Here is a 20,682-nt window from a genome sequence, read left to right as displayed (position 1 = left end):
ATTTCTATGAAAATAAGCGATATTTAAGGTTAAAAACAGGGATTTCTATGAAAATAAGCGATATTTAAGGTTAAAAACAGGGATTTCTATGAAAATAAGCGATATTTAAGGTTAAAAACAGGGATTTCTATGAAAATAAGCAATATTTTAGGTTAAAAACAGGGATTTCTATGAAAATAAGCGATATTTAAGGTTAAAAACAGGGATTTCTATGAAAATAAGCGATATTTAAGGTTAAAAACGGGGATTTCTATGAAAATAAGCGATATTTAAGGTTAAAAACAGGGATTTCTATGAAAATAAGCGATATTTAAGGTTAAAAACGGGGATTTCTATGAAAATAAGCGATATTTTAGGTTAAAAACAGGGATTTCTATGAAAATAAGCGATATTTAAGGTTAAAAACGGGGATTTCTATGAAAATAAGCGATATTTAAGGTTAAAAACGGGGATTTCTATGAAAATAAGCGATATTTAAGGTTAAAAACGGGGATTTCTATGAAAGTAAGCGACATTTAAGGTTAAAAACGGGGATTTCTATGAAAATAAGCGATATTTAAGGTTAAAAACGGGGATTTCTATGAAAATAAGCGATATTTAAGGTTAAAAACGGGGATTTCTATGAAAATAAGCGATATTTAAGGTTAAAAACGGGGATTTCTATGAAAATAAGCGATATTTAAGGTTAAAAACGGGGATTTCTATGAAAATAAGCGATATTTAGGGGAAAAACAGGGATTTCTATGAAAATAAGCGATATTTAAGGGGAAAAACGGGGATTTCTATGAAAATAAGCGATATTTTAGGTTAAAAACGGGGATTTATATGAAAATAAGCGATATTTAAGGTTAAAAATGGGGATTTCTATGAAAATAAGCGACATTTAAGGTTAAAAACGGGGATTTCTATGAAAGTAAGCGATATTTAAGGGGAAAAAACGGGGATTTCTATGAAAATAAGCGATATTTTAGGTTAAAAACAGGGATTTCTATGAAAATAAGCGACATTTAAGGTTAAAAACGGGGATTTCTATGAAAATAAGCTATATTTTAGGTTAAAAACGGGGATTTCTATGAAAATAAGCGATATTTAAGGTTAAAAACGGGGATTTCTATGAAAATAAGCGATATTTAAGGTTAAAAACAGGGATTTCTATGAAAATAAGCGATATTTAAGGTTAAAAACGGGGATTTCTATGAAAATAAGCGATATTTAAGGTTAAAAACAGGGATTTCTATGAAAATAAGCGATATTTCAGGTTAAAAACAGGGATTTCTATGAAAATAAGCGATATTTAAGGTTAAAAACAGGGATTTCTTTGAAAATAAGCGATATTTTAGGTTAAAAACAGGGATTTCTATTAAAATAAGCGATATTTTGGGGGAAAAACAGGGATTTCTATGAAAATAAGCGATATTTAAGGTTAAAAACAGGGATTTCTATGAAAATAAGCGATATTTCTGGTTAAAAACAGGGATTTCTATGATAATAAGCAATTTTTTGGGGAAAAACAGGGATTTCTATGAAAATAAGGGATATTTAAGGTTAAAAACAGGGATTTCTATGAAAATAAGCGATATTTAAGGTTGAAAACAGGGATTTCTTTGAAAATAAGCGATATTTTAGGTTAAAAACAGGGATTTCTATTAAAATAAGCGATATTTTGGGGGAAAAACAGGGATTTCTATGAAAATAAGCGATATTCAAGGTTAAAAACAGGGATTTTTATGAAAATAAGCGACATTCAAGGTTAAAAACGGGGATTTCTATGAAAGTAAGCGATATTTAAGGGGAAAAACGGGGATTTCTATGAAAATAAGCGATATTTCAGGTTAAAAACAGGGATTTCTATGAAAATAAGCGATATTTAAGGTTAAAAACAGGGATTTCTATGAAAATAAGCGATATTTAAGGTTAAAAACGGGGATTTCTATGAAAATAAGCGATATTTAGGGGATAAACGGGGATTTCTATGAAAATAAGCGATATTTAAGGGGAAAAACGGGGATTTCTATGAAAATAAGCGATATTTTAGGTTAAAAACGGGGATTTCTATGAAAATAAGCGATATTTAAGGTTAAAAATGGGGATTTCTATGAAAATAAGCGACATTTAAGGTTAAAAACGGGGATTTCTATGAAAGTAAGCGATATTTAAGGGGAAAAACGGGGATTTCTATGAAAATAAGCGATATTTAAGGGGAAAAACAGGGATTTCTATGAAAATAAGCGATATTTAAGGTTAAAAACAGGGATTTCTATGAAAATAAGCGATATTTAAGGTTAAAAACAGGGATTTCTATGAAAATAATCGACATTTAAGGTTAAAAACGGGGATTTCTATGAAAGTAAGCGACATTTAAGGTTAAAAACAGGGATTTCTATGAAAATAAGCGATATTTAAGGTTAAAAACAGGGATTTCTATGAAAATAAGCGATATTTAAGGGGAAAAACGGGGATTTCTATGAAAATAAGCGATATTTCAGGTTAAAAACAGGGATTTCTATGAAAATAAGCAGTATTTAAGGTTAAAAACAGGGATTTCTATGAAAATAAGCGATATTTAAGGGGAAAAACAGGGATTTCTATGAAAATAAGCGATATTTAAGGTTAAAAACAGGGATTTCTATGAAAATAAGCGATATTTAAGGTTAAAAACAGGGATTTCTATGAAAATAAGCGATATTTAAGGTTAAAAACAGGGATTTCTATGAAAATAAGCAATATTTTAGGTTAAAAACAGGGATTTCTATGAAAATAAGCGATATTTAAGGTTAAAAACAGGGATTTCTATGAAAATAAGCGATATTTAAGGTTAAAAACGGGGATTTCTATGAAAATAAGCGATATTTAAGGTTAAAAACAGGGATTTCTATGAAAATAAGCGATATTTAAGGTTAAAAACGGGGATTTCTATGAAAATAAGCGATATTTTAGGTTAAAAACAGGGATTTCTATGAAAATAAGCGATATTTAAGGTTAAAAACGGGGATTTCTATGAAAATAAGCGATATTTAAGGTTAAAAACGGGGATTTCTATGAAAATAAGCGATATTTAAGGTTAAAAACGGGGATTTCTATGAAAGTAAGCGACATTTAAGGTTAAAAACGGGGATTTCTATGAAAATAAGCGATATTTAAGGTTAAAAACGGGGATTTCTATGAAAATAAGCGATATTTAAGGTTAAAAACGGGGATTTCTATGAAAATAAGCGATATTTAAGGTTAAAAACGGGGATTTCTATGAAAATAAGCGATATTTAAGGTTAAAAACGGGGATTTCTATGAAAATAAGCGATATTTAGGGGAAAAACAGGGATTTCTATGAAAATAAGCGATATTTAAGGGGAAAAACGGGGATTTCTATGAAAATAAGCGATATTTTAGGTTAAAAACGGGGATTTATATGAAAATAAGCGATATTTAAGGTTAAAAATGGGGATTTCTATGAAAATAAGCGACATTTAAGGTTAAAAACGGGGATTTCTATGAAAGTAAGCGATATTTAAGGGGAAAAACGGGGATTTCTATGAAAATAAGCGATATTTTAGGTTAAAAACAGGGATTTCTATGAAAATAAGCGACATTTAAGGTTAAAAACGGGGATTTCTATGAAAATAAGCTATATTTTAGGTTAAAAACGGGGATTTCTATGAAAATAAGTGATATTTAAGGTTAAAAACGGGGATTTCTATGAAAATAAGCGATATTTAAGGTTAAAAACAGGGATTTCTATGAAAATAAGCGATATTTAAGGTTAAAAACGGGGATTTCTATGAAAATAAGCGATATTTAAGGTTAAAAACAGGGATTTCTATGAAAATAAGCGATATTTAAGGTTAAAAACAGGGATTTCTATGAAAATAAGCGATATTTAAGGGGAAAAACAGGGATTTCTATGAAAATAAGCGATATTTAAGGTTAAAAACAGGGATTTCTATGAAAATAAGCGATATTTCAGGTTAAAAACAGGGATTTCTATGAAAATAAGCGATATTTAAGGTTAAAAACAGGGATTTCTTTGAAAATAAGCGATATTTTAGGTTAAAAACAGGGATTTCTATTAAAATAAGCGATATTTTGGGGGAAAAACAGGGATTTCTATGAAAATAAGCGATATTTAAGGTTAAAAACAGGGATTTCTATGAAAATAAGCGATATTTCTGGTTAAAAACAGGGATTTCTATGATAATAAGCAATTTTTTGGGGAAAAACAGGGATTTCTATGAAAATAAGGGATATTTAAGGTTAAAAACAGGGATTTCTATGAAAATAAGCGATATTTAAGGTTGAAAACAGGGATTTCTTTGAAAATAAGCGATATTTTAGGTTAAAAACAGGGATTTCTATTAAAATAAGCGATATTTTGGGGGAAAAACAGGGATTTCTATGAAAATAAGCGATATTCAAGGTTAAAAACAGGGATTTTTATGAAAATAAGCGATATTTAAGGGGAAAAACAGGGATTTCTATGAAAATAAGTGATATTTAAGGTTAAAAACAGGGATTTCTATGAAAATAAGCGATATTTAAGGTTAAAAACAGGGATTTTTATGAAAATAAGCGATATTTTAGGGGAAAAACAGGGATTTCTATGAAAATAAGCGATATTAAGGGGGAAAAACAGGGATTTCTATGAAAATAAGCGATATTTAAGGTTAAAAACAGGGATTTCTATGAAAATAAGCGATATTTTAGGTTAAAAACAGGATTTCTATGAAAATAAGCGATATTTAAGGTTAAAAACGGGGATTTCTATGAAAATAAGCGATATTTCAGGTTAAAAACAGGGATTTCTATGAAAATAAGCGATATTTAAAGTTAAAAAACGGGGATTTCTATGAAAATAAACGATATTTTGGGGGAAAAACAGGGATTTCTATGAAAATAAGCGATATTTAAGGGGAAAAACAGGGATTTCTATGAAAATAAGCGATATTTTAGGTTAAAAACAGGGATTTCTATGAAAATAAGTGATATTTTAGGTTAAAAACAGGGATTTCTATGAAAATAAGCGATATTTTAGGGGAAAAACAGGGATTTCTATGAAAGTAAGCGATATTTTAGGGTTAAAAACGGGGATTTCTATGAAAATAAGCGATATTTAAGGTTAAAAACGGGGATTTCTATGAAAATAAGCGATATTTTAGGGGGAAAAACAGGGATTTCTATGAAAATAAGCGATATTTCAGGTTAAAAACAGGGATTTCTATGAAAATAAGCGATATTTAAGGTTAAAAACAGGGATTTCTATGAAAATAAGCGATATTTCAGGTTAAAAACAGGGATTTCTATGAAAATAAGCGATATTTAAGGTTAAAAACGGGGATTTCTATGAAAATAAGCGATATTTAAGGTTAAAAACAGGGATTTCTATGAAAATAAGCGATATTTAAGGTTAAAAACGGGGATTTCTATGAAAATAAGCGATATTTTAGGTTAAAAACAGGGATTTCTATGAAAATAAGTGATATTTAAGGTTAAAAACGGGGATTTCTATGAAAATAAGCGATATTTAAGGTTAAAAACAGGGATTTCTATGAAAATAAGCGATATTTAAGGTTAAAAACGGGGATTTCTATGAAAATAAGCGATATTTTAGGTTAAAAACAGGGATTTCTATGAAAATAAGTGATATTTAAGGTTAAAAATGGGGATTTCTATGAAAATAAGCGATATTTAAGGTTAAAAACGGGGATTTCTATGAAAATAAGCGATATTTCAGGTTAAAAACGGGGATTTCTATGAAAATAAGCGATATTTAAGGGGAAAAACGGGGATTTCTATGAAAATAAGCGATATTTAAGGGGAAAAACAGGGATTTCTATGAAAATAAGCGATATTTTAGGTTAAAAACCGGGATTTCTATGAAAATAAGCGATATTTTAGGGTTAAAAACAGGGATTTCTATGAAAAATAAGCGATATTTAAGGTTAAAAACAGGGATTTCTATGAAAATAAGCGATATTTCAGGTTAAAAACGGGGATTTCTATGAAAATAAGCGATATTTAAGGTTAAAAACGGGGATTTCTATGAAAATAAGCGATATTTAAGGGGAAAAACAGGGATTTCTATGAAAATAAGCGATATTTAAGGTTAAAAATGGGGATTTCTATGAAAATAAGCGATATTTAAGGTTAAAAACAGGGATTTCTATGAAAATAAGCGATATTTAAGGTTAAAAACGGGGATTTCTATGAAAATAAGCGATATTTAAGGGGAAAAACAGGGATTTCTATGAAAATAAGCGATATTTAAGGTTAAAAACGGGGATTTCTATGAAAATAAGCGATATTTAAGGTTAAAAACAGGGATTTCTATGAAAATAAGCGATATTTAAGGTTAAAAACGGGGATTTCTATGAAAATAAGCGATATTTTAGGTTAAAAACAGGGATTTCTATGAAAATAAGTGATATTTAAGGTTAAAAAACGGGGATTTCTATGAAAATAAGCGATATTTAAGGTTAAAAACAGGGATTTCTATGAAAATAAGCGATATTTAAGGGGAAAAACGGGGATTTCTATGAAAATAAGCGATATTTAAGGGGAAAAAACAGGGATTTCTATGAAAATAAGCGATATTTTAGGTTAAAAACCGGGATTTCTATGAAAATAAGCGATATTTTAGGGTTAAAAACAGGGATTTCTATGAAAATAAGCGATATTTAAGGTTAAAAACAGGGATTTCTATGAAAATAAGCGATATTTAAGGTTAAAAACGGGGATTTCTATGAAAATAAGCGATATTTAAGGTTAAAAACGGGGATTTCTATGAAAATAAGCGATATTTAAGGTTAAAAACAGGGATTTCTATGAAAATAAGCGATATTTAAGGTTAAAAAACGGGGATTTCTATGAAAATAAGCGATATTTAAGGTTAAAAACAGGGATTTCTATGAAAATAAGCGATATTTTAGGGGAAAAAACAGGGATTTCTATGAAAATAAGCGATATTTCAGGTTAAAAACAGGGATTTCTATGAAAATAAGCGACATGTAAGGTTAAAAGCGGGGATTTCTATGAAAGTAAGCGATATTTAAGGTTAAAAACGGGGATTTCTATGAAAATAAGCGATATTTAAGGGGAAAAACAGGGATTTCTATGAAAATAAGCGATATTTAAGGTTAAAAACAGGGATTTCTATGAAAATAAGCGATATTTAAGGTTAAAAACAGGGATTTCTATGAAAATAAGCGATATTTAAGGTTAAAAACAGGGATTTCTATGAAAATAAGCGACATTTAAGGTTAAAAACGGGGATTTCTATGAAAATAAGCGATATTTAAGGTTAAAAACGGGGATTTCTATGAAAATAAGCGACATTTAAGGTTAAAAACGGGGATTTCTATGAAAATAAGCGATATTTAAGGTTAAAAACGGGGATTTCTATGAAAATAAGCGATATTTAAGGTTAAAAACGGGGATTTCTATGAAAATAAGCGATATTTAAGGTTAAAAACGGGGATTTCTATGAAAATAAGCGATATTTAGGGGATAAACGGGGATTTCTATGAAAATAAGCGATATTTAAGGGGAAAAACGGGGATTTCTATGAAAATAAGCGATATTTTAGGTTAAAAAACGGGGATTTATATGAAAATAAGCGATATTTAAGGTTAAAAATGGGGATTTCTATGAAAATAAGCGACATTCAAGGTTAAAAAACGGGGATTTCTATGAAAGTAAGCGATATTTAAGGGGAAAAAACGGGGATTTCTATGAAAATAAGCGATATTTAAGGGGAAAAACAGGGATTTCTATGAAAATAAGCGATATTTAAGGTTAAAAACAGGGATTTCTATGAAAATAAGCGATATTTAAGGTTAAAAACGGGGATTTCTATGATAATAAGCGATATTTAGGGGGAAAAACAGGGATTTCTATGAAAATAAGCGATATTTAAGGGGAAAAACGGGGATTTCTATGAAAATAAGCGATATTTTAGGTTAAAAACGGGGATTTCTATGAAAATAAGCGATATTTAAGGTTAAAAATGGGGATTTCTATGAAAATAAGCGACATTTAAGGTTAAAAACGGGGATTTCTATGAAAGTAAGCGATATTTAAGGGGAAAAAACGGGGATTTCTATGAAAATAAGCGATATTTAAGGGGAAAAACAGGGATTTCTATGAAAATAAGCGATATTTAAGGTTAAAAACAGGGATTTCTATGAAAATAAGCGATATTTAAGGTTAAAAACAGGGATTTCTATGAAAATAATCGACATTTAAGGTTAAAAACGGGGATTTCTATGAAAGTAAGCGACATTTAAGGTTAAAAACGGGGATTTCTATGAAAATAAGCGATATTTAAGGTTAAAAACGGGGATTTCTATGAAAGTAAGCGACATTTAAGGTTAAAAACGGGGATTTCTATGAAAATAAGCGATATTTAAGGTTAAAAACGGGGATTTCTATGAAAATAAGCGATATTTAAGGTTAAAAACGGGGATTTCTATGAAAATAAGCGATATTTAAGGTTAAAAACGGGGATTTCTATGAAAATAAGCGATATTTAAGGTTAAAAACGGGGATTTCTATGAAAATAAGCGATATTTAGGGGAAAAACAGGGATTTCTATGAAAATAAGCGATATTTAAGGGGAAAAAACGGGGATTTCTATGAAAATAAGCGATATTTTAGGTTAAAAACGGGGATTTATATGAAAATAAGCGATATTTAAGGTTAAAAATGGGGATTTCTATGAAAATAAGCGACATTTAAGGTTAAAAACGGGGATTTCTATGAAAGTAAGCGATATTTAAGGGGAAAAAACGGGGATTTCTATGAAAATAAGCGATATTTTAGGTTAAAAACAGGGATTTCTATGAAAATAAGCGACATTTAAGGTTAAAAACGGGGATTTCTATGAAAATAAGCTATATTTTAGGTTAAAAACGGGGATTTCTATGAAAATAAGCGATATTTAAGGTTAAAAACGGGGATTTCTATGAAAATAAGCGATATTTAAGGTTAAAAACAGGGATTTCTATGAAAATAAGCGATATTTAAGGTTAAAAACAGGGATTTCTATGAAAATAAGCGATATTTAAGGGGAAAAAACAGGGATTTCTATGAAAATAAGCGATATTTAAGGTTAAAAACAGGGATTTCTATGAAAATAAGCGATATTTCAGGTTAAAAAACAGGGATTTCTATGAAAATAAGCGATATTTAAGGTTAAAAACAGGGATTTCTTTGAAAATAAGCGATATTTTAGGTTAAAAACAGGGATTTCTATTAAAATAAGCGATATTTTGGGGGAAAAACAGGGATTTCTATGAAAATAAGCGATATTTAAGGTTAAAAACAGGGATTTCTATGAAAATAAGCGATATTTCTGGTTAAAAACAGGGATTTCTATGAAAATAAGCAGTATTTAAGGTTAAAAACAGGGATTTCTATGAAAATAAGCGATATTTAAGGTTAAAAACAGGGATTTCTATGAAAATAAGCGATATTTAAGGTTGAAAACAGGGATTTCTTTGAAAATAAGCGATATTTTAGGTTAAAAACAGGGATTTCTATTAAAATAAGCGATATTTTGGGGGAAAAACAGGGATTTCTATGAAAATAAGCGATATTCAAGGTTAAAAACAGGGATTTTTATGAAAATAAGCGATATTTAAGGGGAAAAACAGGGATTTCTATGAAAATAAGTGATATTTAAGGTTAAAAACAGGGATTTCTATGAAAATAAGCGATATTTAAGGTTAAAAACAGGGATTTTTATGAAAATAAGCGATATTTTAGGGGAAAAACAGGGATTTCTATGAAAATAAGCGATATTTAAGGGGAAAAACAGGGATTTCTATGAAAATAAGCGATATTTTAGGTTAAAAACAGGGATTTCTATGAAAATAAGCGATATTTAAGGTTAAAAACGGGGATTTCTATGAAAATAAGCGATATTTAAGGTTAAAAACGGGGATTTCTATGAAAATAAGTGATATTTCAGGTTAAAAACAGGGATTTCTATGAAAATAAGCGATATTTAAGGGGAAAAACATGGATTTCTATGAAAATAAGCGATATTTAAGGTTAAAAACAGGGATTTCTATGAAAATAAGCGACATTTAAGGTTAAAAACGGGGATTTCTATGAAAATAAGTGATATTTCAGGTTAAAAACAGGGATTTCTATGAAAATAAGCGATATTTAAAGTTAAAAACGGGGATTTCTATGAAAATAAGCGATATTTAAGGTTAAAAACAGGGATTTCTATGAAAATAAGCGATATTTAAGGTTAAAAACGGGGATTTCTATGAAAATAAGTGATATTTCAGGTTAAAAACAGGGATTTCTATGAAAATAAGCGATATTTAAAGTTAAAAACGGGGATTTCTATGAAAATAAACGATATTTTGGGGGAAAAACAGGGATTTCTATGAAAATAAGCGATATTTAAGGGGAAAAACAGGGATTTCTATGAAAATAAGCGATATTTTAGGTTAAAAAACAGGGATTTCTATGAAAATAAGTGATATTTTAGGTTAAAAACAGGGATTTCTATGAAAATAAGCGATATTTTAGGGGAAAAACAGGGATTTCTATGAAAGTAAGCGATATTTTAGGGTTAAAAACGGGGATTTCTATGAAAATAAGCGATATTTAAGGTTAAAAACGGGGATTTCTATGAAAATAAGCGATATTTTAGGGGAAAAACAGGGATTTCTATGAAAATAAGCGATATTTCAGGTTAAAAACAGGGATTTCTATGAAAATAAGCGATATTTCAGGTTAAAAACAGGGATTTCTATGAAAATAAGCGATATTTCAGGTTAAAAACAGGGATTTCTATGAAAATAAGCGATATTTAAGGTTAAAAACGGGGATTTCTATGAAAATAAGCGATATTTAAGGTTAAAAACAGGGATTTCTATGAAAATAAGCGATATTTAAGGTTAAAAACGGGGATTTCTATGAAAATAAGCGATATTTTAGGTTAAAAACAGGGATTTCTATGAAAATAAGCGATATTTAAGGTTAAAAACGGGGATTTCTATGAAAATAAGCGATATTTAAGGTTAAAAACGGGGATTTCTATGAAAATAAGTGATATTTAAGGGGAAAAAACGGGGATTTCTATGAAAATAAGCGATATTTAAGGTTAAAAACGGGGATTTCTATGAAAATAAGCGATATTTAAGGTTAAAAACAGGGATTTCTATGAAAATAAGCGATATTTAAGGGTTAAAAACGGGGATTTCTATGAAAATAAGCGATATTTTAGGTTAAAAACGGGGATTTCTATGAAAGTAAGCGATATTTAAGGTTAAAAACAGGGATTTCTATGAAAATAAGCGATATTTAAGGGGAAAAACAGGGATTTCTATGAAAATAAGCGATATTTAAGGTTAAAAACAGGGATTTCTATGAAAATAATCGACATTTAAGGTTAAAAACGGGGATTTCTATGAAAGTAAGCGACATTTAAGGTTAAAAACGGGGATTTCTATGAAAATAAGCGATATTTAACGTTAAAAACAGGGATTTCTATGAAAATAAGCGATATTTAAGGGGAAAAAACGGGGATTTCTATGAAAATAAGCGATATTTAAGGGGAAAAACAGGGATTTCTATGAAAATAAGCGATATTTTAGGTTAAAAACCGGGATTTCTATGAAAATAAGCGATATTTTAGGGTTAAAAACAGGGATTTCTATGAAAATAAGCGATATTTAAGGTTAAAAACAGGGATTTCTATGAAAATAAGCGATATTTAAGGTTAAAAACGGGGATTTCTATGAAAATAAGCGATATTTTAGGTTAAAAACAGGGATTTCTATGAAAATAAGCGATATTTAAGGTTAAAAATGGGGATTTCTATGAAAATAAGCGATATTTAAGGGGAAAAAACAGGGATTTCTATGAAAATAAGTGATATTTTAGGGGAAAAACAGGGATTTCTATGAAAATAAGCGATATTTAAGGTTAAAAACAGGGATTTCTATGAAAATAAGCGATATTTAAGGTTAAAAACGGGGATTTCTATGAAAATAAGCGATATTTAAGGTTAAAAACGGGGATTTCTATGAAAGTAAGCGACATTTAAGGTTAAAAACGGGGATTTCTATGAAAATAAGCGACATTTAAGGTTAAAAACGGGGATTTCTATGAAAGTAAGCGATATTTCAGGTTAAAAACAGGGATTTCTATGAAAATAAGCGATATTTTAGGGGAAAAACAGGGATTTCTATGAAAATAAGCGATATTTAAGGGGAACAACGGGGATTTCTATGAAAATAAGCGACATTTAAGGTTAAAAACGGGGATTTCTAGGAAAGTAAGCGACATTTAAGGTTAAAAACGGGGATTTCTATGAAAATAAGCGATATTTAAGGTTAAAAACAGGGATTTCTATGAAAATAAGCGATATTTAAGTGGAAAAAACGGGGATTTCTATGAAAATAAGCGACATTTAAGGTTAAAAACGGGGATTTCTATGAAAATAAGCGATATTTTAGGTTAAAAACAGGGATTTCTATGAAAATAAGCGATATTTAAGGTTAAAAACGGGGATTTCTATGAAAATAAGCGATATTCAAGGTTAAAAACGGGGATTTCTATGAAAATAAGCGATATTTAAGGTTAAAAACGGGGATTTCTATGAAAATAAGCGATATTTAAGGTTAAAAGCGGGGATTTCTATGAAAATAAGCGATATTTAAGGTTAAAAACGGGTATTTCTATGAAAATAAGCGACATTTAAGGTTAAAAACGGACATTTCTATGAAAATAAGCGATATTTTAGGTTAAAAACGGGGATTTCTATGAAAATAAGCGATATTTAAGGTTAAAAACAGGGATTTCTATGAAAATAAGCGATATTTAAGGGGAACAACGGGGATTTCTATGAAAATAAGCGACATTTAAGGTTAAAAACGGGGATTTCTATGAAAGTAAGCGACATTTAATGTTAAAAACGGGGATTTCTATGAAAATAAGCGATATTTAAGGTTAAAAACAGGGATTTCTATGAAAATAAGCGATCTTTAAGGGGAAAAACGGGGATTTCTATGAAAATAAGCGATATTTAAGGTTAAAAAACGGGGATTTCTATGAAAATAAGCGATATTTAAGGTTAAAAACGGGGATTTCTATGAAAATAAGCGATATTTAAGGTTAAAAACAGGGATTTCTATGAAAATAAGTGATATTTAAGGTTAAAAACAGGGATTTCTATGAAAATAAGCGATATTTAAGGTTAAAAACGGGGATTTCTATGAAAATAAGCGATATTTAAGGTTAAAAACAGGGATTTCTATGAAAATAAGCGACATTTAAGGAAAAACGGGGATTTCTATGAAAATAAGCGATATTTAAGGGGAAAAACAGGTATTTCTATGAAAATAAGCGATATTTTAGGTTAAAAACAGGGATTTCTATGAAAATAAGCGCTATTTTAGGGTTAAAAACAGGGATTTCTATGAAAATAAGCGATATTTAAGGTTAAAAACAGGGATTTCTATGAAAATAAGCGATATTTAAGGTTAAAAACAGGGATTTCTATGAAAATAAGCGATATTTAAGGTTAAAAACAGGGATTTCTATGAAAATAAGCGATATTTAAGGTTAAAAACAGGGATTTCTATGAAAATAAGCGATATTTAAGGTTAAAAATGGGGATTTCTATGAAAATAAGCGATATTTTAGGGGAAAAACAGGGATTTCGATGAAAATAAGCGATATTTTAGGGGAAAAACAGGGATTTCTATGAAAATAAGCGACATTTAAGGTTAAAAACAGGGATTTCTATGAAAATAAGCGACATTTAAGGTTAAAAGCGGGGATTTCTATGAAAGTAAGCGATATTTAAGGTTAAAAACGGGGATTTCTATGAAAATAAGCGATATTTAAGGGGAAAAACAGGGATTTCTATGAAAATAAGCGATATTTCAGGTTAAAAACAGGGATTTCTATGAAAATAAGCGATATTTAAGGTTAAAAACAGGGATTTCTATGAAAATAAGCGATATTTAAGGTTAAAAACAGGGATTTCTATGAAAATAAGCGACATTTAAGGTTAAAAACGGGGATTTCTATGAAAATAAGCGATATTTAAGGTTAAAAACGGGGATTTCTATGAAAATAAGCGACATTTAAGGTTAAAAACGGGGATTTCTATGAAAATAAGCGATATTTAAGGTTAAAAACGGGGATTTCTATGAAAATAAGCGATATTTAAGGTTAAAAACGGGGATTTCTATGAAAATAAGCGATATTTAAGGTTAAAAACGGGGATTTCTATGAAAATAAGCGATATTTAGTGGATAAACGGGGATTTCTATGAAAATAAGCGATATTTAAGGGGAAAAACGGGGATTTCTATGAAAATAAGCGATATTTTAGGTTAAAAACGGGGATTTATATGAAAATAAGCGATATTTAAGGTTAAAAATGGGGATTTCTATGAAAATAAGCGACATTCAAGGTTAAAAACGGGGATTTCTATGAAAGTAAGCGATATTTAAGGGGAAAAACGGGGATTTCTATGAAAATAAGCGATATTTAAGGGGAAAAACAGGGATTTCTATGAAAATAAGCGATATTTAAGGTTAAAAACAGGGATTTCTATGAAAATAAGCGATATTTAAGGTTAAAAACGGGGATTTCTATGAAAATAAGCGATATTTAGGGGATAAACGGGGATTTCTATGAAAATAAGCGATATTTAAGGGGAAAAACGGGGATTTCTATGAAAATAAGCGATATTTTAGGTTAAAAACGGGGATTTCTATGAAAATAAGCGATATTTAAGGTTAAAAATGGGGATTTCTATGAAAATAAGCGACATTTAAGGTTAAAAACGGGGATTTCTATGAAAGTAAGCGATATTTAAGGGGAAAAACGGGGATTTCTATGAAAATAAGCGATATTTAAGGGGAAAAACAGGGATTTCTATGAAAATAAGCGATATTTAAGGTTAAAAACAGGGATTTCTATGAAAATAAGCGATATTTAAGGTTAAAAACAGGGATTTCTATGAAAATAATCGACATTTAAGGTTAAAAAACGGGGATTTCTATGAAAGTAAGCGACATTTAAGGTTAAAAACAGGGATTTCTATGAAAATAAGCGATATTTAAGGTTAAAAACAGGGATTTCTATGAAAATAAGCGATATTTAAGGGGAAAAACGGGGATTTCTATGAAAATAAGCGATATTTAAGGTTAAAAACAGGGATTTCTATGAAAATAAGCAGTATTTAAGGTTAAAAACAGGGATTTCTATGAAAATAAGCGATATTTAAGGTTAAAAACAGGGATTTCTATGAAAATAAGCGATATTTAAGGTTAAAAACAGGGATTTCTATGAAAATAAGCGATATTTAAGGTTAAAAACAGGGATTTCTATGAAAATAAGCAATATTTTAGGTTAAAAACAGGGATTTCTATGAAAATAAGCGATATTTAAGGTTAAAAACAGGGATTTCTATGAAAATAAGCGATATTTAAGGTTAAAAACGGGGATTTCTATGAAAATAAGCGATATTTAAGGTTAAAAACAGGGATTTCTATGAAAATAAGCGATATTTAAGGTTAAAAACGGGGATTTCTATGAAAATAAGCGATATTTTAGGTTAAAAACAGGGATTTCTATGAAAATAAGCGATATTTAAGGTTAAAAACGGGGATTTCTATGAAAATAAGCGATATTTAAGGTTAAAAACGGGGATTTCTATGAAAATAAGCGATATTTAAGGTTAAAAACGGGGATTTCTATGAAAGTAAGCGACATTTAAGGTTAAAAACGGGGATTTCTATGAAAATAAGCGATATTTAAGGTTAAAAACGGGGATTTCTATGAAAATAAGCGATATTTAAGGTTAAAAACGGGGATTTCTATGAAAATAAGCGATATTTAAGGTTAAAAACGGGGATTTCTATGAAAATAAGCGATATTTAAGGTTAAAAACGGGGATTTCTATGAAAATAAGCGATATTTAGGGGAAAAACAGGGATTTCTATGAAAATAAGCGATATTTAAGGGGAAAAACGGGGATTTCTATGAAAATAAGCGATATTTTAGGTTAAAAACGGGGATTTATATGAAAATAAGCGATATTTAAGGTTAAAAATGGGGATTTCTATGAAAATAAGCGACATTTAAGGTTAAAAACGGGGATTTCTATGAAAGTAAGCAATATTTAAGGGGAAAAACGGGGATTTCTATGAAAATAAGCGATATTTTAGGTTAAAAACAGGGATTTCTATGAAAATAAGCGACATTTAAGGTTAAAAACGGGGATTTCTATGAAAATAAGCTATATTTTAGGTTAAAAACGGGGATTTCTATGAAAATAAGCGATATTTAAGGTTAAAAACGGGGATTTCTATGAAAATAAGCGATTTTTAAGGTTAAAAACAGGGATTTCTATGAAAATAAGCGATATTTAAGGTTAAAAACAGGGATTTCTATGAAAATAAGCGATATTTAAGGGGAAAAACAGGGATTTCTATGAAAATAAGCGATATTTAAGGTTAAAAACAGGGATTTCTATGAAAATAAGCGATATTTCAGGTTAAAAACAGGGATTTCTATGAAAATAAGCGATATTTAAGGTTAAAAACAGGGATTTCTTTGAAAATAAGCGATATTTTAGGTTAAAAACAGGGATTTCTATTAAAATAAGCGATATTTTGGGGGAAAAAACAGGGATTTCTATGAAAATAAGCGATATTTAAGGTTAAAAACAGGGATTTCTATGAAAATAAGCGATATTTCTGGTTAAAAACAGGGATTTCTATGATAATAAGCAATTTTTTGGGGAAAAACAGGGATTTCTATGAAAATAAGGGATATTTAAGGTTAAAAACAGGGATTTCTATGAAAATAAGCGATATTTAAGGTTGAAAACAGGGATTTCTTTGAAAATAAGCAATATTTTAGGTTAAAAACAGGGATTTCTATTAAAATAAGCGATATTTTGGGGGAAAAACAGGGATTTCTATGAAAATAAGCGTTATTCAAGGTTAAAAACAGGGATTTTTATGAAAATAAGCGATATTTAAGGGGAAAAAACAGGGATTTCTATGAAAATAAGTGATATTTAAGGTTAAAAACAGGGATTTCTATGAAAATAAGCGATATTTAAGGTTAAAAACAGGGATTTTTATGAAAATAAGCGATATTTTAGGGGAAAAACAGGGATTTCTATGAAAATAAGCGATATTTAAGGGGAAAAACAGGGATTTCTATGAAAATAAGCGATATTTAAGGTTAAAAACAGGGATTTCTATGAAAATAAGCGATATTTTAGGTTAAAAACAGGGATTTCTATGAAAATAAGCGATATTTAAGGTTAAAAACGGGGATTTCTATGAAAATAAGCGATATTTCAGGTTAAAAACAGGGATTTCTATGAAAATAAGCGATATTTAAAGTTAAAAACGGGGATTTCTATGAAAATAAACGATATTTTGGGGGAAAAACAGGGATTTCTATGAAAATAAGCGATATTTAAGGGGAAAAACAGGGATTTCTATGAAAATAAGCGATATTTTAGGTTAAAAACAGGGATTTCTATGAAAATAAGTGATATTTTAGGTTAAAAACGGGGATTTCTATGAAAATAAGCGATATTTAAGGTTAAAAACGGGGATTTCTATGAAAATAAGCGATATTTAAGGTTAAAAACAGGGATTTCTATGAAAATAAGCGATATTTAAGGTTAAAAACGGGGATTTCTATGAAAATAAGCGATATTTTAGGTTAAAAACAGGGATTTCTATGAAAATAAGTGATATTTAAGGTTAAAAACGGGGATTTCTATGAAAATAAGCGATATTTAAGGTTAAAAACGGGGATTTCTATGAAAATAAGCGATATTTAAGGTTAAAAACAGGGATTTCTATGAAAATAAGCGATATTTAAGGGGAAAAACGGGGATTTCTATGAAAATAAGCGATATTTAAGGGGAAAAACAGGGATTTCTATGAAAATAAGCGATATTTTAGGTTAAAAACCGGGATTTCTATGAAAATAAGCGATATTTTAGGGTTAAAAACAGGGATTTCTATGAAAATAAGCGATATTTAAGGTTAAAAACAGGGATTTCTATGAAAATAAGCGATATTTAAGGTTAAAAACAGGGATTTCTATGAAAATAAGCGATATTTAAGGTTAAAAACGGGGATTTCTATGAAAATAAGCGATATTTAAGGTTAAAAACGGGGATTTCTATGAAAATAAGCGATATTTTAGGGGAAAAACAGGGATTTCTATGAAAATAAGCGATATTTTAGGGGAAAAACAGGGATTTCTATGAAAATAAGCGATATTTCAGGTTAAAAACAGGGATTTCTATGAAAATAAGCGACATTTAAGGTTAAAAGCGGGGATTTCTATGAAAGTAAGCGACATTTAAGGTTAAAAACGGGGATTTCTATGAAAATAAGCGATATTTAAGGGGAAAAACAGGGATTTCTATGAAAATAAGCGATATTTAAGGTTAAAAACAGGGATTTCTATGAAAATAAGCGACATTTAAGGTTAAAAACGGGGATTTCTATGAAAATAAGCGACATTTAAGGTTAAAAACGGGGATTTCTATGAAAATAAGCGATATTTAAGGTTAAAAACGGGGATTTCTATGAAAATAAGCGATATTTAAGGTTAAAAACGGGGATTTCTATGAAAATAAGCGATATTTAAGGTTAAAAACGGGGATTTCTATGAAAATAAGCGATATTTAGGGGATAAACGGGGATTTCTATGAAAATAAGCGATATTTAAGGGGAAAAACGGGGATTTCTATGAAAATAAGCGATATTTTAGGTTAAAAACGGGGATTTATATGAAAATAAGCGATATTTAAGGTTAAAAATGGGGATTTCTATGAAAATAAGCGACATTTAAGGTTAAAAACGGGGATTTCTATGAAAGTAAGCAATATTTAAGGGGAAAAACGGGGATTTCTATGAAAATAAGCGATATTTTAGGTTAAAAACAGGGATTTCTATGAAAATAAGCGACATTTAAGGTTAAAAACGGGGATTTCTATGAAAATAAGCTATATTTTAGGTTAAAAACGGGGATTTCTATGAAAATAAGCGATATTTAAGGTTAAAAACGGGGATTTCTATGAAAATAAGCGATATTTAAGGTTAAAAACAGGGATTTCTATGAAAATAAGCGATATTTAAGGTTAAAAACGGGGATTTCTATGAAAATAAGCGATATTTAAGGTTAAAAACAGGGATTTCTATGAAAATAAGCGATATTTAAGGTTAAAAACAGGGATTTCTATGAAAATAAGCGATATTTAAGGGGAAAAACAGGGATTTCTATGAAAATAAGCGATATTTTAGGGTTAAAAACAGGGATTTCTATGAAAATAAGCGATATTTCAGGTTAAAAACAGGGATTTCTATGAAAATAAGCGATATTTAAGGTTAAAAACAGGGATTTCTTTGAAAATAAGCGATATTTTAGGTTAAAAACAGGGATTTCTATTAAAATAAGCGATATTTTGGGGGAAAAACAGGGATTTCTATGAAAATAAGCGATATTTAAGGTTAAAAACAGGGATTTCTATGAAAATAAGCGATATTTCTGGTTAAAAACAGGGATTTCTATGATAATAAGCAATTTTTTGGGGAAAAACAGGGATTTCTATGAAAATAAGGGATATTTAAGGTTAAAAACAGGGATTTCTATGAAAATAAGCGATATTTAAGGTTGAAAACAGGGATTTCTTTGAAAATAAGCGATATTTTAGGTTAAAAACAGGGATTTCTATTAAAATAAGCGATATTTTGGGGGAAAAACAGGGATTTCTATGAAAATAAGCGATATTCAAGGTTAAAAACAGGGATTTTTATGAAAATAAGCGATATTTAAGGGGAAAAACAGGGATTTCTATGAAAATAAGTGATATTTAAGGTTAAAAACAGGGATTTCTATGAAAATAAGCGATATTTCAGGTTAAAAACAGGGATTTTTATGAAAATAAGCGATATTTTAGGGGAAAAACAGGGATTTCTATGAAAATAAGCGATATTTAAGGGGAAAAACAGGGATTTCTATGAAAATAAGCGATATTTAAGGTTAAAAACAGGGATTTCTATGAAAATAAGCGATATTTTAGGTTAAAAACAGGGATTTCTATGAAAATAAGCGATATTTAAGGTTAAAAACGGGGATTTCTATGAAAATAAGCGATATTTCAGGTTAAAAACAGGGATTTCTATGAAAATAAGCGATATTTAAAGTTAAAAACGGGGATTTCTATGAAAATAAACGATATTTTGGGGGAAAAACAGGGATTTCTATGAAAATAAGCGATATTTAAGGGGAAAAACAGGGATTTCTATGAAAATAAGCGATATTTTAGGTTAAAAACAGGGATTTCTATGAAAATAAGTGATATTTTAGGTTAAAAACAGGGATTTCTATGAAAATAAGCGATATTTAAGGTTAAAAACGGGGATTTCTATGAAAATAAGCGATATTTAAGGTTAAAAACAGGGATTTCTATGAAAATAAGCGATATTTAAGGTTAAAAACGGGGATTTCTATGAAAATAAGCGATATTTTAGGTTAAAAACAGGGATTTCTATGAAAATAAGTGATATTTAAGGTTAAAAACGGGGATTTCTATGAAAATAAGCGATATTTAAGGTTAAAAACGGGGATTTCTATGAAAATAAGCGATATTTAAGGTTAAAAACAGGG

At 29.3% G+C, this 20,682-nt stretch overlaps 2 long non-coding RNA genes across 4 annotated transcripts in view; both read left to right on the top strand.

The window, feature by feature from the left end:
* Positions 1 to 6,336, top strand: part of LOC125687857 (uncharacterized) — a 109,357-nt gene extending 103,021 nt beyond the window's left edge. Inside the window, exons 29-30 of the long non-coding RNA XR_007374497.1 lie at positions 3,716 to 4,043; positions 6,056 to 6,336. This is a non-coding gene — a long non-coding RNA (uncharacterized LOC125687857). The remainder of the gene's footprint in view (positions 1 to 3,715; positions 4,044 to 6,055) is intronic.
* A 683-nt stretch (positions 6,337 to 7,019) lies between these two features.
* Positions 7,020 to 20,682, top strand: part of LOC125687855 (uncharacterized) — a 93,169-nt gene continuing 79,506 nt past the window's right edge. For 2 of the 3 annotated variants that reach the window (XR_007374478.1, XR_007374475.1), the window contains exon 1: positions 20,255 to 20,423. This is a non-coding gene — a long non-coding RNA (uncharacterized LOC125687855). Of the gene's footprint in view, positions 7,291 to 13,127; positions 13,251 to 20,254; positions 20,424 to 20,682 lie in introns of those variants that run through there. The other variant, XR_007374463.1, reaches the window with a different exon arrangement.

This window comes from Lagopus muta, unplaced genomic scaffold (assembly GCF_023343835.1).
Source record: "Lagopus muta isolate bLagMut1 unplaced genomic scaffold, bLagMut1 primary scaffold_93, whole genome shotgun sequence".
Lineage (NCBI taxonomy): Eukaryota > Metazoa > Chordata > Aves > Galliformes > Phasianidae > Lagopus > Lagopus muta.
The sequence above is the reverse complement of the archived record's forward strand: the minus strand, read 5'-3'. Positions and strand labels throughout refer to the sequence as shown.